Source organism: Dendrobium catenatum, unplaced genomic scaffold (assembly GCF_001605985.2).
Source record: "Dendrobium catenatum unplaced genomic scaffold, ASM160598v2 fragScaff_scaffold_1580, whole genome shotgun sequence".
Classification (NCBI taxonomy): domain Eukaryota; kingdom Viridiplantae; phylum Streptophyta; class Magnoliopsida; order Asparagales; family Orchidaceae; genus Dendrobium; species Dendrobium catenatum.
In genome coordinates, this window is record NW_021320042.1 from 80,056 (window position 1) to 95,457 (window position 15,402).

A 15,402-nucleotide genomic window follows, 5' to 3' on the forward strand; every position below is an offset into this window, starting at 1 on the left:
TTTAATCAATAAGAAAAATAGATATTTAATTATAATAATTAATAAAAAATATTTAAAAATAACAAAAATTTCCCAAATGCTTGGAAACATCCCCTTAGGTCATTTCTAACATTTGGGGTAATCCAAGGAGGTTTGGGATTGATTTGCATCAAAAAACAAAAATCTCCTTAATCAAGGTAATTTTAGAAATTCAAAAAATACCAAACTTTTAATTGCCATTAATATTTATAGAAAATTCCAATCTAATCAAAATTAATATCATTCAACTTTAATTAAAATTTAGTATTTTCTAAAAATATCAAAACCCCAAAATTAAGTCAAAGTCAAAAAGTTAACTTTTCGATCAACCATAGTTCAAATCTAGGTCCAAACTTTGAAAAATCGTAATGTTTTATAGAAAATCCTAAATTGAGTAAGCTTACAGTCTAATTGCTCATATTATGGTCTAATATTTATTAAAGTTCTAAAATTTTTGAAATCAATTTTAATTTAGAAAGACAACTTTTGTCACCTTAATTAACACATTAAAATAACTTTAATAATTTTAATAATTTACTTAAAATTCCCAAAAATCTAAGTACATTAATAAAATCATTTAATTAACATTCTTATACATAATAATAATGACATGAATCCTTTAAGAAATTGTGTTAATGCTAGGGTGTCCCCTAGAAGCGACACACTGTATGGCATGAATACAGTGACAAGTGTGCAAGGGTCGCTGCACCGGTGCCTAGGTGGAGTGTTAAATATGCAAGAGTTCTCACATCAAGGATGGATGTAGGCAAAGAAGCTAGTCCATAAAACAAACATGAGGATAGGAACTTGGAATATAGGTTCTCTTACAAAAAAATTAATGAAATTAATAGATATTATGATTCATAGGAACTTAAATTATTTGTGCATTCAGGAAACTAAATGAGTTTGAAAGAAGGCTAAGGAAATTGATAGTTTGGGACTTAAACTTAGGTATTCAGGTAGGAGTCGTACTAAAAATAGTGTAGGTGTTATTATAGATAAGAGTTTAAAGGATAATGTTATAAATATTAATTATAGATAGAATTATAACTTTAAAGATTGTTGTTGATGATAAGATTGTTAATATTATAAGTGCTTATGCTCCTCAAGTAGGTTTGGATATGAGTTCTAAATTAAATTTTTGGAATGACTTAGAAGAATTAATACAAAAGATACCTCTTGAAGAAAGACTTTTTATTGGAGAAGATTTAAATGGACATTTTGGTAGAGAGGTTGATGATTTTAAAAGCACTCATGGTGACCATAGATTTGGAACGATGAATGAAGGTGGCAAGACCATATTGGATTTTTGCTTAGCTTATGATTTTTCAATTGCTAATACCTTATTTAAGAAAAGGAATGAGCATCTCATTACTTATAAAAATGGATATAACCCAGATTGATTATTTTCTTATTAGAAAATTAAATCGTTTACATTGCAAAGATTATAAAGTTATTTTGAGTGAAAATTTATGTACCCAACATCGATTATTAGTTTTGGACTTTGAGATAAAGGGGCATAAAATAAAAAATAAAGTAAATTGATTTTCAAGGATTAGATGGGGGCTTTTAAAGAATATTAACGAAAATATTTTTAAGAATAAGATTTTAGATCTTAAGATTTTGTATGTGCATGAGGATGCTAATGTTATGTGCGAAAAAGTGGCTAGTGATATTAGAATATTGCAAAAGATGTTCTTGGAGTATCAAAGGGAAAAACTCCTAATAATAAGAATAGTTGGTGGTGGAATCCAAATGTGCAAGAAAAGATTAAAAATAAGAAGTTTTGTTATAAAAATTGGTTTAATTTTAATAATTGGGAAATATATTAAGTGTCTCGTAAGGATGCTAAGAAAGTAATATGCGATGCAAAGACATTAGCTTTTAGTGATTTATATAATATATTAGATACTAAGGAGGGAGAAAGATATATGTATAAGTTAGCAAAACAAAGAGATAGGAGTAGTAAGGATTTAGTTCAAGTGAAGTGTATTAAGGATGAAGATCAAAAAATACTTTTCTTAGAAGATGATATTCAACAAAGGTGGATGAGATATTTTGCTAAACTTATTAATGAAGATTATAATAATAAGATTGACTATTGTGACCTTAGCACCCTAAATGAAAATAAATATTTTTATTTTTATCGTCGTATTAGTAAAAAAGGAAGTTAGAGAGGCTTTAAAGAAGAAAATGAAGGGTGGAAAAGCTGTTGGACCTGATGATATTCCAATAGAGATATAGAAAGGCTTAGGAGATGAAGGAATTTATTGGCTTACTATTTTTAAGAATAATGGTGATGCACAAGATTGTGCAAATTATAGAGGAATTAAGTTAATGTGTCATACTTTAAAAATATGGGAGTGAGTTATGGAGCATAGGTTGCGACGTGATACTAATGTTTCTCAAAATTAATTTGGATTCATGCCGGATAGGTCGACTATGGAAGCCATACATTTATTAAGAGGTTTGATGGAGACATATAGAGAAAATAAGGACGATCTACATATGATATTTATTGATTTAGAAAAAGTATATGATAAAGTTCCTAGAGAACTGCTATGGAGAGTTCTTGAAAAGAAAGGAGTCAATAATGCTCATATTCAAATCATTAAAGATATGTATGAAGAAGCTGTTACTTGTGCTCAAACACAAGGTGGATTGACCAAATATTTTCCTATTTCGGTTGGGTTGCAACAAGGATCAGCCTTAAGCCCATATCTTTTTGCTTTTGTCATGGATGTTCTCACTAGACATTTGCAAGATGATGTACCTTGGTGTATGCTTTTTGCTGATGATATTCTTCTTGTTTATAAGACTAAAGAGGGAGTTGAAGGTAAACTTGAATTATGGAGGTCAACCTTAGAGTCTAAAGGTTTTCGCTTGAGTAGATCTAAAACGGAATATATGGAGTGCAATTTTAGTAGCAATAGACCTAGTGAGGGGATTATGATTATGGGCGATCAAGTCATTAATAAGAGTACACGTTTTAGATATCTTGGATCTATTATTCAGAGTGATAGTGAAATAGATGGGGATATTATCAGCAGAATTCAAGTTGGATGGTTGAAGTGGAGGAATGCATCGGGCTTGTTATGTGATAGAAATGTACCCCTCAAACTTAAGGGAAAATTCTATAAGATGGTAGTGAGGCCTGCAATGCTTTATGGTGCTGAATGGTGGCCATTAAAAGAGAAGCATAATACTAAGTTAAGTGTGGTAGAGATGAGGATGCTCAGGTGGATGACTGGCTTTACTCTTAGAGATAGGATACGAAATGAGCATATATGTGAAAAGGTTGGAGTTGCTCCAGTAGAAGATAAGATTAGAGAGAGCCGCCTTAGATGGTTTGGTCACATAAAACGATGGCCTTCTGATGACCCGGTTAGGAGAGTAGAGGTATTAGATTTGACTTATGTTAAGGAAGGTAGGGGTAGACCTAAAAAGACTTGGCTAGAAAATATTAGGAATGACCTTTCTTTATTAGATTTAAATGAGAATTTGACTTTTAATAGGACACAATGGAGAAAAAGGATTCATGTAGCCGACCCCACATAGTGGGATAAAGGCTTATTGTTGTTGTTGTTGTTGTTGTTGTTGTCTTATACACAACAAATAATTCAAATATGAAGTTTTTAGGATGGAGTACTCTAGGCTGTGGGGCTAAGTGTCTTAAGATGAACTGGTTCCTCGAGCATGGTGACACAATGACACAAATGAATTCAATGGGGTGTAAAACTTTAAAATCAAAAGACTCTTAATTATTTAACCAAACTAAAATCTTTAATCTAATTTTATCAGCCAGGTTTTTAGAATGGACTACTCCGGGCATCAGGGCTAAGTGTCCTAAGGAGGCCTAGTTCCTCGAGCATGGTGGCACAACTCCACAAATCGATTGATTAAAAATCTAAATTAAGTTAATCCTAAAAAGTAGTAATTAATTAAATTAATAAAAATTTATTAATCCCTTAATCTTTAACTAATTAAATCTATTTGATTAATCAACCCTTAAAATACATCTTAAAATAAACTTTAATGCACTAATACTTAGACTCAAACATAAATTTACCCTTCAACCTTCAATAAACTCGAACATTAAACAACTTTAACAAGTCACCTATTTTAGAATCTACCTTAGCCACACAACCTTCAGCACATACTTTACATAGTTTATTTGGACAACCAACTCTAGTTTTGGCTAGGCTGATATTTATTTTACCACTATGTCCTAGGTTTTTTGAGATTTCATTATGTGCTATGATTAAAATGTACTTAATGTAAATGTTTATTTAATTTTATTGTGCTCAATAAATTGATGTGATGGGCGATAGTTTACTGTTAGATTAGGAACATTTTGGCTGCTCTTTGAATTGGCAGGTGTTCATCTCAAACAGGTCCACAAAAGAGGACTAAAATTTAAAAATTATTGGTGCTTTAGCTTACTTAGCCCCCAAATAAATAAGTGCACAACCAAGCATGGCTGATTTGAGTATTTTAACTTTTATATATAACTGCTTGTGATGTACTTGCTTTTGAAAGCTTAGGACAACCTTGTAATAAAGTCTAGATTTTTACTTTTAGAGTAATATAACTTGTTTCAAGTTAAGAGTTGTGAAAGTTATTCTTTGAGTCGGGACACATATGTTTAAAATTGGACTCCAAAGAGGAAAGGATACCCCTTAGGGGGATAGTCATGGTCTATTTGGAAGCTCAATTTTGGATCATTTCAATACCCAAAGGGGAAAATAATAATCTCCCCCTTAGGGGAAGAGTTTCCTTTTTTCCATTTAGGTCTTTAGGTACAACGGATCCAAGGAGTTTAAAGATGAGAAGGATAAAGAGCTGAAGATAAAGAGTATCCCATTCATAGTCTACTTATGTCAGTTATAGGATTATAATCCGAGTTTGTGGTTAGTGGTGCTCGTCTACTTTTATTTGTATAATTCCGATTTGGAATAAATGGGGCATTTACTTACAAACTTTACTTTAATGAATTATCAATTAAGTGATGTATTTGATTTGATTACGTTTAGGATTGCCTGCTTTTCCTAGTTTTTCGACAGTTTACATTTTGCTTTTATTTTAGCATAGATACACTAAGGCTCATGAGGAAATGTCAAAACCTCTTTTACTTAAATCAATTAAAATGTTTAGCTCACATAGAAACTCTAACAATTTAAGAAGTAAGCTCAGGACTGTCATGAGACTGCATAACCATATTGATTGCTTCTCCTTCTTTCTAGGCACCTCTTCGCCTCCAGGTTCTAGCAGACCACCTAGACTTTGAGGATTCAGATCTGTTAAGGGGATGTTGTGCAATCTCTAAAAAAAAAATATTTTCAAGCCTTTTTAAATTTTTTACATATTCATTTTATACATTTAATCGAGTCGATCAGCATGCATTATATTAAAAACTAATTAAAAGAGTATAAATTTTAATTGCATTGATCTCAAGCTTACTTACCCAATATAATTCAAGGGACCAATTCGAATCCACTCTAGATGTCTGTCCTAATTCTCAAAAATATTAATAATAACATTCCCACCACTCTTTCATAAAAGATTGGACTCAAAATTTTGAAATCGATTATGTAGTTAGCTGGCTCTGAATCCAGGCTAGGGTAAGTCCAAATTTTGCACTCTATTAGCTAGGTTCTAACTACTATATCCTAGCATCCAAATTTTTATTTAGGATTCAGGATAGATTCTGAATCATAAGACCCCAACCTTCAGGAATATTATCCTAAATTTTTAATAAATTATTCAACTCAAATTAAAGATTCTCTCAATCCAAAACTTAAAGCCTAACATTTAGATTAGGTTAGGACACTTTTGAATTATTTTAAAATCCTAAAGTGTCGCCTACCTCCCTTCCATTGACTCCAAAAATAAGTGTTCAAAATTTGATCACATCCTTGTTAAAACTTCAAATTCACCTCCTTGATATCATTTCTAAAAAAGATCTAAATGAAATTTCTACCATTATTTTAATCAAGAGTATTCGTTGGAGACTATTTTTTTATGATGTAATTAACTTCGAGAGATTATGCTCGTAGTAGATTTAGAACCCAAATCAATTTTTCAAAACTCAATTAATATTTCTTTTTGGGAAATGAAACTTATAACGATTATTATCATCATAATCAAACAATTACTAATGGATGATATCTTCTTTCCTTAGAGAGATATACCATGTGTTAACATAAATTTGAATAAGAAATTAATGATCACTTCTCTTAATTATCGTAGTCAGATATTTGACAGAACTTCATTTTGACCCTCCGGGGTTATATGTGGTCCTCCTTTAAATCATGCTATAACATTCAAGAGAAAATCCACAATTCAAAGTATGAACCCATTATAAGATTTTATCTTCATCTTTTAAGGTGATATATTATCCCTAATGGTTTGTTCGACTTTAGATTTGAAATTTGAACTTAATTTTCATTTTCCCCAAAGAAATCTAATTGAGATTTATTTTGCACCTTATAAGGCAAATCTTTTTTTTTTAACCCCAAGAACACCATCCAAGATCGACACGATATATTCTCATCAAAATAATAATAAAAATTCTCATGGCCATAATATAATATCACTCTTACAACATCACTGAATCCCCTCTAAGCAATATAACTAAAAAATAAATAAAAGAAAAATAAGTTAAAAAAAAATAATTATAACAAACTCTCTCCTTTCTCTTTCAAGCATGCTAGGAACAAAAAAAAGACTCACATAGCTCAGAGTCAAGATTCTCCTCCTCCTCATCATCAAGTCAGGTCCAAACAAATGACTAGCACTATATAGCAATAAGGAAATACAGCTAGTCTAAATTCTCCATAAAGAGACTCCTCTTGAAAATTACAACTAAAGCCTCTTTAAATTCAGCTACAAAGTGGTAATTAAGCCTGTCAATTTTTGACATGACCCAAAAACCCAACCCGAACCCGACCCAAAAAATCTGGGTTTGGGTCAACCCTCGTATTAAACGGGTCGGGTTTGAGTCTAATTTTTTTACCCGTTTAAATTTCAGGTCGGGTTCAGGTCAACCCGCCAACCCGTTGGTGACTCGACTAACCGCGATTACTTATATTATTTGATTTATTTTAACTTTTGAGCGAGAGGCGGTGCATCTCTAATGTTCTGTGTTCGCCTGTTCGAGACTTGGAGTCTTTGCTTCTTCTGTCTTATTCCTTTTTAGGGTTTGCACTCCTCGTCTCTTCGCTCTCTCAACTCTTTGGGTCCTTCGAGCATTGAATCCATGGAGTTCTGTTGCTATCTTGTGGTATCGAGTACTGACCTCTCTCCTCTCGAATCTTCCTCCTTTCTGGCTTTCTCATTTGTGAATATCTTCAACAAATCATGACATTTTGTTGTTTTAGACTATTGGTGGGAAGTTCAGATGCTATTTTTTTTATTTCAATTTAGTTTTTTTTATGGAAGATTTGATATTTCTTTTTGTAACAAATTTTGAGTTTTGGCTATTATGGTGTTTGAGGCTTTGAGCGTTATCGATTTGGTGAGTCTGTTATTTCTAAAATCTATAGATGGAGGAAGGAGGATTAGCTAATTAGTGAGACTGAGAGCTTAAGGTTGGTTGAATTTTTTATTAGGGTTTCGGAGTTGGTATTCCTGAATCCTGAGTTGGTGTTCCTGAAATGTTGATTAGGGTTTCTGAGTTGAAATGTTGAAATGTTGATTAGGACTGAGCTGAGCAGTCTGAGCTGCTTGTTGCTATCTTTTATGTTGGATATTTTGAGTATGGAAGTAGGAATTGTTCATTGTCAGCTTGCTGAGTTGTTGTTCCTGAATCCTGAGTGTTGGTTGCCATAAAACTTAAATTTAGATTCACTGGCTATTGTTGTTGACTTGTTGTTGGCTAGTTGGCTAGTTGGCTGTTGGTTGTTAACTGTTGTTGTCTTGTTGACTTGTTGTTAAACACTTCACTTCAGCTTTATGATTATTATTTCTTTAGTTCATACAACTGCCATGTTGAATTGTTGTGATGATTTATTGCTTTAATCAAATAATTGCTATTTGCCTATTAAAGTATTAATTTCTCTTCTTCATGCATTCATATAATGTGGAGTTGTGATGTGTAGTTATATAATTTTTTGTTTAGATGGAGGATTCTAATACAGTTGTTGTGAGTAATCCTTCTGATCATAATGAGCACGTTCCTAATGGTAATGAATAAGAATATGATAGTGATGAACTTAATAATGTTAGTGGAATATCTCAAAAAAAGAAAAGGAGATTGACTTCTAATGTGTGGGGACATTTCAAAATGTTGCGCCTTGCGAAGGATGGCAAATAACGTTGCAAATGTAAGAAATGTGGGGCTACATATTTATGTGACAGTAAAAATTGAACAAGAAATCTGAGACGTCGCTTGCAAAATTCTAAGAAAAGGAACTCTCAAGATATAGGTCAACTTATTCTTCAAAGCAACTCAAGTGCATCTATATCTGTGGTTGAAAATAAGTTTCATAATCAAGAATTTCGTAGCTTATTTACTGCATGTATAGTTTTGCATGATTTGTCATTCCAATGTGTAGAATGGGCTGGTCTTAGCTCATTACTTCTTTATTTGCGTCCTGATTTACATATTGTTTCTAGAAATACAACACAACATGATTGCAAGAAAATGTTTGTTAAGGAGAAAATTCAAATACAATCTCTTCTTTAAAGTTGTAAGGGTAAAGTTTCCTTAACTTTAGATTTGTGGACTTCTATTAACACGGATGATTTTATTTGCTTGACGGCACATTTTATTGATAATAATTGGAGGTTACATAAAAAAATTATAAATTTGGCTTTCATGCCACCCCCCCCCCCCCCACATTTTATTGATAATAATTGGAGGTTACATAAAAAAATTATAAATTTGGCTTTCATGCCACCCCCCCCCCCCCCCCCCCATGATGGGTTAGCATTGTTTGAGAAACTCCAATAATTTTTGATTGAATGGAAACTTGATAGTAAGCCTTTTAGCATCACTTTAGATAATGCTTCTGCAAATATTGTTTCTGTTAATTTTCTTTGGAACCATTTGAATTTGAAAAATGGTCTTCTATGCAATGGTGAATTTTTCCATATGAGATGTTGTGCACATATAGTAAATCTTATTATTCAGGAAGGTTTGAAAGAAATTGATTCATTTGTTCTGAAGGTACGACAGAGCATTAAATATGTAAAGGGTTCTCAATTAAGAAAGAAGAAGTTTCTTGAGTGCGTGAGACAAAGTTTTCTTGAAAGTAATAGAGGCCTTAGACAAGATGTGCTAACTAGATGGAACTCTACTTTTGTTATGTTAGACAGCGCAATTTATTTCAGACGTGCTTTATGCATTTGGAATTGGGTGACTCCAACTACAAATGTTGTCCTTCAGCATCAGAGTGGGAAAAAATTGGTGAATATATGCAAGTTTTTAGCACCCTTTTATGAAATCACTTGTCTCTTCCCTGGATTTAAGTATCCTATTGCAAATCTTTATTTTCCTTGTGTCTCTACTGCATATGCCACATTTAAGAATGAAATGTCTTCTGGCCTGGAGTATATAAGAAGTAGGACAATTGGAATGCTTGCGAAATTTGAAAAGTACTGGTCAGACTTCAGTGTACTCTTAGCAATAGTTATAATTCTTGACCCTAGATATAAATTTAACTTTGTTGAATGGTGTTACAAGAAATTGTATACTGGTACTTACATGATTGAGCTTGAAAAAGTGAACGAGAAGTTGCAATCCCTAATTGCAAACTACTCAACAACAACTGAGCAAACCTCAACTTCTGAATCTCAAACATCCCAATCTTCATAAAGGACTCCTTCAACTACTCAATCAATAACAATTATTAAATCACAATTCCTTCAGGTTATACTTTGCCAATTTGTATTTTATAATTCCTTCAGGTTATACTTTGCCATGTACTCTCTTTTAATTATAAAATACATGATCATTTACACAGGATTATGAAAATTTTGAAGTAGAAGTAACAATGCCAAGAAATAGAAAGTTAAAACTTGAAGTATACTTGGACGAACCCAAGTTGGATAGGAATAGCGAGTTGAATAATTTACAATTTTGGAAACTTAACCAGTACAGATTTCCTCAGGTCTCAAGCATGGCCCATGATGTATTATGCATTCCAATCTCTACTGTGGCATCCGAAAGTGTTTTTAGCAATAGTGGTAGAGTTCTCGACCAATATTGAAGTGCTTTGAAACATGATATTGTGGAAGCATTGGTATGCACTAGAAATGGATTAGAATGATTCAATGCTGAAGATAGAACATTTGCTGCAATAACAGAGCTCGAACTAGCCTTCTTCCCATGGACAATCTCATTTCTATTTTTCCAACACAAATACACCACAGTGCAATAAAGTTTGACCATATTAGGAGCAAAAACAGTAAAAGTTTTAAGCTCTCCAAACATTCTTCCAAAGAGTAAAATGTAGGAATATAAAATCCCCACTCTTGAATTTTTTGAAAGACCTCCAGCAGATACTTACACCGAACAATAATATGCTCAAAGCTTTCCACCTCTTGACAGCCTCTTGCACATAAATCATGATTTTTAAGCTTCTTATAATTCAAAAATTCATTAGTAGGAATTGCAAATTTGCTCATTCTCCACCAAAATAGCTCCACCCGAGAGCTTAATTTCAGCTTCTTTAACCATTTTGAGAATCCAAAATCTTCCTCCTTAATATCACGGTATATGTAGGATTCATATGCTCTAACACTAATAGTTCTTCCTGAAAGATGGCAAATCTCCTCCAAATAATCATCTTCAGCATTGTTATAAATCGAAACTTGCAGTATTAAAGAGATGAGATTCTCATGGAAGAAACGTTGCAACTCCTCCACCTTCCATCTTCCATTTAAATTAATGAAATGATTGAGCATTACGTCTTCCAATCCTAAGCAATCAGCAGTTGTTGGACAAACATCAAGGCATTTGTCTAACAACCAAATGTCTTTTAGAACATTTATCTTCCTTCCATTAACCATTCTCCACCTTAATAAAGGTTTTAAGTATCCAGCACCTTCTATTAAAATTTTTCAAGCAATTGAGGATCCTTTTCGGTAATCAGCATTGAACATATTGTCACCATATTTAGCAATAATGTTTCGATGAAGCAACAAATATGGATTTTGGATCAGCCGCCATGACAACTTGATCTAAGAGTTCCATCTCTACTAGCAGCTGAATGAAAATTCAGCCCACCAGCTACTTTTGGCTTACAAAGTTCTTCCTAAGATATGTAATGCATTCCTCTTTTACCATTTCTCTTATGCCAAATGAACTCTCTACAACATTTGTCAACTTCATGAAACTCTTTCTTTGGAACCAAAGTATGTGTATATATGAAACTTGGAAGAGATAGAAGCAAAGATTTGGCAAGAATAATCTTACCAGCCGTAGAAAGACATTTGCTCCCCCAAGCATTCAGCTTTTGTAGAATATTATCTAGTAAATAATGAAAATTAGATTTCATCGGTCTTGTCAACATCATTTTAATGCCCAAGTAAAGCATCTCCTTCATGATTTTGAACTACAGAATCTATTTAACCTGTTGTTTGTTGGATCTGCTAGCTGCCATGCTGAAAAGGATTTGTGATTTTAAATTATTCACCTTTAGCCCCATCTAGGAGCAGAAATCTGATACAATATTCTTCAATATATGGAAATATTGTTCCAACATACTTGAGTAGTGTGCTTGTCATTCCCTACTCTTCTCATACAATTCAACCATCCCCCTCTATCTACTTCCTCAATTCATCCACCTACACAACTAAAGATTTAGGACTTCTAGAACTCCTACTACTACTACTATTGCTAGGCCTACTAGTCAAATAAGTTTCACTAAGGCCACACTTATATACACCAAATCTTTTAAAGATCTCATTTTTTTTAAGTGAGGGATAAAATAGGCAAAATTTTCTCTTCATCAGGATCTCCCTTGACACTAATATTTATACATAAAGCATAAATAAGAGAAGGATGCCCCAAGCCCATAGAAGTAAAGCATCTAATAATGTAAGTCAAGAAAGAATGAATAAGCATTCCCACATCAATGGTATACCCAACATAAATAACATAATTAAGAACAACATGGTCCTTAGTTACCACACTAATGTTTTTGCTAGACAAAAGTCTAGCAAAAATAAAGTAATGCGAGGCCTTTGAAAATTGGGTTAAACAAGATAAATGAAAACTAATTAATTTTTTCTCCCTCCTCTTCCACACTGCCTCACTATTGTGCTTACATAACACTCTCAAAAATTTTTCATAATCAAAGGCATAAGAAAAAGAGGCATGCTCATCAAACTAAAAAATTGAATGTTTAAAAAGATGGTTGATGGTTATAAGATCGAAGTGTCACTTACCTCGCACATAACACTTATAGTCCATAACCTCTTTACAATTGGCAAAATATCACCTAACTACATTGACAACTGTTGCATAGGATTCCTCAATAAATTGTCCTAACTCTTGTTTATAATCACTTGTATTAATTTCCCTCCTTGGTTTTGGAAGTCTCTCTCAGGGATCAACTACATGGATACCACTATCATCCCATACTCATGCTCAGCCTCAATAGAAATGAATATGCTTTTATAATAGGATGGTGAAGATCAAATTTTGCCAAACATTTTTTGTGCCATTTCTTATAAAGCTCAAATAAATAAAATATAGAAAACTTGGAGAGAATGAATGAAAGAAATAATGCAATTAAAAAAAATTAAATAGGTACTAAACATATATATACACACATCATGAGCATGAAGGTGCTCAAGAGAGGAGTGTTACATACTTAAAAATATAAAAAATGATAAAGAGCCAAACAAATAGACATTGTAGTAGTACAGGACACACGGTGCTGCAACACAGGCGTCAAAAATGAAGCACCAATTTTTTTATTAGAAAAATGCGGTGGTGCTACACACACGAGCGATGTGATGCTTAAAAAAACTACCACCATAGTGCATTAGTTGTCATAATAATGATTTTGACCTAACATTGAAATGATAAAAATAGTTTTTTAGTGCTCAATAAAGTGTCATAATGTTAAAGATATGAAAGTATGACATATTGACTATACTACTATAAGCACTATAGAGATAATAAACCAATGCTGCAGCGCTTAAGAGAGAAGTGCCAAGGAGCTCAGTAAGGCAACATAGCATTGTGGCTTTTAATAATACAACACTACCATGGTGCAATTTTTAAACTTTTCATATGAATTCAGTACTATAATGTTATTTTTGAATGCTGTGGTGCTTGGCTTACAAATGCTGCAATGCTTCAAATAAAAACATTGTGGCATTACTTCAATTTTTAATACAATATTTTTTTTGGAAGAAGCTTTTCATAACTTAGTCAAAATTAATATTAATAACTCTCAAAAACAGTACCACACACACATAACATAAATTAAAAAACATAACATAAAAACATAAATTATAAAATAAAATATAAAAACACATAATAAGATTGGGTTCCTCCCAATAAAATGCTAAATTTATAGTCATCAGCCAAATTTTCTTATATATGTCACTTTGGTTGTAATGAATAATAAACACTTCTCAAGTGGTCTCCACCATGCTCTTTTTTTTCTCCTTTGGAATAATTTCAATATTATTTGGTAAAATTTCATGAGGTCTACTATCAAAAAAAGGTTGCAAACTATCCTAATTGATTTTTTAAATTTTTAATTGAACTAGCCTAACTTTGCAATTGGGTTCCCAACTAAATCTCAATTTCTTCCAAAGGTGATTTCCTCTCTCTTAATTGATTATTATGGTTAAAACCTTGGGGATACAAAGGTATAAGATTTAGTATAGATTGCCAAGGATTATTTTAATTTTCTACTTTATTAGATTAGCTTGTGTTCCATTGATTGTTACCACTAATAATATTATATAATCAGCTAAAATTAGGGTGGATCCTCCAACCAAGATTATATGTATTAAAATAGAGATTTTTTTTCCAATCAAATTCATATTCTCAATTCATAGTGCATTAATATCATCAATAAAATTTGAATCATGTTCTTTCAATTGCATAGATGATCCTGCTTATAAACTAATTCTAATGGCATCTAACTTTTTTGAAGTTATAGTTACATATGTAGTTAAAATAGATAATACATTTGATTCATACACACCTGCTACTCTCTTAGGATTCACCCTATGAGAAGGATGCTAAAAATTATTTTTAGTAATTTTCTCAATTAATTTATAGGCTTTCTAAGATAGCTTAGACATTAAAGATCCTCCAGCTTTTGCATCTATGATAGACCTAAAGGATCCTACAAATCCATTATAAAAAAAATTGAAAATCAACCAATCAAGTAAAGTATGATGAGGACATTTCTTAAATATTTCTTTAAATCTCTCACAACTTTCATAAACTGACTTTCCCTCAAACTGAACAAAAGATGTGATATCATTCCTAAGTTTGGCAATTTTAGAAGATGAGAAATACTTAGGTAATAATTTATGTGCCAACTCATTCAAAGTGGTTATAGAGCCTAGGGGAAATAAATTCAACCACATTTTAGCTTTACCCTTGGAGAAAATATGAACAATCTAAGTCTAATAGCATCATGACTAATACCATTATACTTAAATGATGCATATCTTTCTAAGAAGCTAGCTAAATGTAGGTTGAGACCATCAATAGGAGCTCCCCCAAACTAAAAAATTTGAATTATATATGTTATGATATGTTTCAGTTCAACATTATTGGCATGGATAGTAGGTTTATTGATACTCTAATGAATTCTTTCTACTGCATGGTTCAATCATCTCTTAAAATTTTTTAATTTTTGAAATTTTTATAAGGTTATGTTCTATCTTAGAATCAAATAACAAGGGCTCCTTACTAGATCTACTAATTATGCAATAGTGATGAAATAAAATAAAAATTATAAACTAAACATTCAAAAAACAATTTTTTTTTACTTTTTTTTTTTAAATTATAATAGACATAGAAAAAAATAAAGATTCATGATATAAGTAGGGCTATATATACACTTATTTCAATAATATAGTTTAAAATTATAATACGCATGTTACTTCCCTCGTAATGACTCCAAAAACTTGATTAATTATGGGTTGGACTATGCGGCCAATGGTGTGAGCTACATACATAGCTAGTGTACAATATGAATAAGCTTAATTTTTTTAGTAAAAAAATAATGAAGTTCCACTAAATATGTAAGTATACTTTCCAATCAAGTAAGAAAGTGATAGAGAAGAGTATCGATTCCATAAGAAAGTGTTCTGCTTAATTACAATTAAGCTATTATTATTTATTTTAAATGCATAATTTATGCTATTGAATATAACATAGATATTTTTGAGTTTTTTTTC

At 32.0% G+C, this 15,402-nt stretch overlaps 1 non-coding gene across 1 annotated transcript; it reads left to right on the forward strand.

Annotated features, from left to right (window-relative positions):
- Positions 1–14,380: 14,380 nt before the first annotated feature.
- LOC114581181 lies at positions 14,381–14,487 on the forward strand. The gene has a single exon (XR_003703045.1). It is a non-coding gene; the product is annotated as a small nucleolar RNA R71 (small nucleolar RNA).
- Positions 14,488–15,402: the final 915 nt, after the last annotated feature.